This window comes from Homarus americanus, unplaced genomic scaffold, assembly GCF_018991925.1.
Source record: "Homarus americanus isolate GMGI-L3 unplaced genomic scaffold, GMGI_Hamer_2.0 scaffold17649, whole genome shotgun sequence".
In the NCBI taxonomy this organism is placed as follows: domain Eukaryota; kingdom Metazoa; phylum Arthropoda; class Malacostraca; order Decapoda; family Nephropidae; genus Homarus; species Homarus americanus.
In genome coordinates this window covers 50,881-54,722 of record NW_024729534.1, presented here as the reverse complement: position 1 = coordinate 54,722, position 3,842 = coordinate 50,881, and positions in this window count along the sequence as shown.

Sequence of the window (3,842 nt, the reverse complement as noted above, 5' to 3'; positions counted from 1 at the left end):
CTCCTCCTATACCACCATCTACCACCACACACCTCCCTCCTATACCACCATCTACCACACACACCTCCCTCCTATACACCATCTACAACACACCTCCCTCCTATACCTCCATCTACCACACACCTCCCTCTATACCACCATCTACCACACACCTCCTCTATACCATCTACCACACACCTCCCTCCTATACCACCATCTACCACACACCTCCCTCCTATACCATCTACCACCCACCTCTCTCCATACACCACTCACCTCTCTCCTATACCGCCATCTACCACACACCTCCCCTCCTATACCACTACCACACACCTCCCTCCTTATACCACTACCACACACCTCCCTTCTATACCACCATCACCACACACCTCCCTTCTATACCACCACTACCACACACCTCTCTTCTATACCACCATCTACCACAAACCTCCTCATATACCACTACCACACACACCTCCCTTCTATACCACCACTACCACACCTCCCTCCTATACCACTACCACACATCCTTCTATACCACCACTACCACACACCTCCCTTCTATACCACTCACCACACACCTCCCTTCCTATACCACCATCCACACACACACCTCCTCCTATACCCACCACTCCCACACACCTCCTCCTATACCACCACTCCACCACACCTCCCTCCTATACCACCACTACCACACCTCCCTCCTATACCACCACTACCACACACCTCCTTCTATACCACCACTACCACACACCTCTCTACCACCATCCTTTACCTCCTCTATACCACCACTCCCTCCTCTACCACCACTACCACACACCTCCCTCCTATACCACCACTACCACACACCCTCCTATACCACCACTACCACACCTCCCTCCTATACCAACACTACCACGCCTCCCTCATGTACCACCATCTACCACACACCTCCTCCTATACCACCACTACCACCTCCCTCCTATACCACCATCTACCACACACCTCCCTCATATACCACCATCTACCACACACCTCCCTCACATACCAACACTACCTCACCTCCTATACCACCATCTACCACACACCTCCCTCATATACCCACCATCTACCACCTCCCTTCTATACCACCACTACCACACACCTCCCTCATATACCACCATCTACCACACACCTCCCTCCTATACCACTATCACACCTCCCTCCATACCACCATCTACACTCTCTGCCGCCTTCATCTACCACGCCTCCCTCCTATACCACCATCTACCACACACCTCCCTCTATACCACCATCTACCACCATCCTCCTCCTATACCACTATCTGCCACACACCTCCCTCCTATACCACCCATCTACCACACACCTCCCTCTATACCACCACTCCCACCTCCCTCTATACCACCACTTCTACACCTCCCTCCTATACCACCACTACCACACACCTCCTTCTATACCACCACTACCACACCTCCCTTCTATACCACTACTACCCACACCTCTCTTCCTATACCACCATCTACCACACACCTCCCTCCTATACCACCACTCCCACACACCTCCCTCCTATACCACCACTACCACACACCTCCCTCCTATGCCACCACTACCACACACCTCCCTCCTATACCACCACTACCACACACCTCCCTCCTATACCCACACTACCACACACCTCCCTCCTATACCACACACACCTCCCTCATGCCACTATCTACCACACACCTCCCTCCTATACCACCACTACCACACCTCCCTCCTATACCACCATCTACCACACACACCTTCCTCCTATACCACCATCTACCACACACCTCCCTCATATACCACCATCTACCACACACCTCCCTCCTATACCAACACTACCACCTCCCTCCTATACCACCATCTACACACACCTCCCTCATATACCACCATCTACCACACACCTCCCTTCTATACCACCACTACCACACACCTCCCTCATATACCACCATCTGCCACACACCTCCCTCATACCACCACTACCACACACCTCCGCCTATACTGCCATCTACCACACACCTCCCTCCCTATACCACCACTACCACACACCTCCCTTCTATACCACCATCTACCACACACCTCCTCCTATACCACCATCTACCACACACCTCCCTCCTATACCACCCCTACCACACACCTCCCTCCTATACCACCATCTACCATACACCTCCCTCCTATACCACTATACCACCACACACCTCCCTCCTATACCACCATCTACCACCACCTCCCTCCTATACCACCATCTACCACACACCTCCCTCCTATACCACCATCACCACACACCTCCTCCTATACCACCATCTACCACCACCTCCCTCCTATACCACCATCTACCACACACCTCCCTCCTATACCACCATCTACCACACACCTCCCTCCTATACCACCATCTACCACACACCTCCCTCCTATACCACCATCTACCACACACACCCTTCCTATACCACCTACCATACACCTCCTCTATACCACCATCTACCACACACCTCCCTCCTATACCACCATCTACCACACACTTCCCTCCTATACCACCATCTACCACACACTTCCCTCCTATACCACCATCTACCACACACCTTCCTATACACCACCTTCCACCACACCTCCCTCCTATACCACTATCTACCACACACCTCCCTCCTATACCACCCCTACCACATACCTCCCTCCTATACCACCATCTATCAGCCCGCTTCCTCTCCATGTGTTTCTCCGGTTTTGTGGGTGTGTATATACAGGGTGATTCAGCAAAAAGTACATTAAATTGGAGGATGAAATCCTTGGATAATTCTAAACCTCATGTCTCTACGGTAAAATGTCAGATTCTGCATAGTTTCGATGTTGCAATATATTTAAGATGTTGTATTAATGAGAGTGAATTTGATGTGACAACCCAGTAGGTTTTTGTAATAATTTATTCATAAATGTCGTACTGCAGTACAGCGTGTAACAGATGCCTGACATTGGTGCAATGAAACAGGGACCGTGTACGACCAAATGAGATAATGGCAGTTACACGGGGAGGGTGTTTCACATCAAATTCACTCTCATTAATACAACATCTTAAATGTATAGCAACATGAAAACTATGCAGAATCTGACATTTTACCATAGAGACATTGTGGTTTAGAAGAATCAACTGGCTAAGATGCCTTTACAGCTGGCTTGGCTCATTCAAAGCTGGCTTACATTGACTCAGACTGACTAGCACGCACTCAAACTTTGCTAACACGCATTCGTACCCAGTTTAAAAAAGGCACACAGTTGATTAAGACGCCTTCACAGCTGGCTAAGACGCCTTCACAGCTGGCTAAGACGTGTTCAAAGCTGACTAAGACGTGTTCACAGCTGACTAAGACGCTTCTCAACTGACTAAGACGTGTTCACAGCTGGCTAAGACGTGTTCACAGCTGACTAAGACGTGTTCACAGTCGACTAAGACGTGTTCACAGCTGGGTAAGATGTGTTCATAGCTGACTAAGATGCATTCACAGCTGACTAAGAGGCGTTCACAGCTGGCTAAGACGTATTCACAGCTGGCTAAGACGCGTTCATAGCTGGCTAAGACGTGTTCACAGCTGACTAAGACGTTCACAGCTGGTTAGACGTGTACCCAGCTGGTTAGACGTGTACTCAGCTCGCCCTAAGGCATTCATTCTGCTGGATGAGACGGTATACAGCTTGATGAGACGGTATACAGCTTGATGAGACGGTATACAGCTTGATGAAACGGTATACAGCTTGATGAGACGGTATACAACTGAATGAGACGGTATACAGCTGGATGAGACGGTATACAGCTGGATGAGACGGTATACGGCTGAATGAGACGGTATACAGCTGGATGAGACGGTATA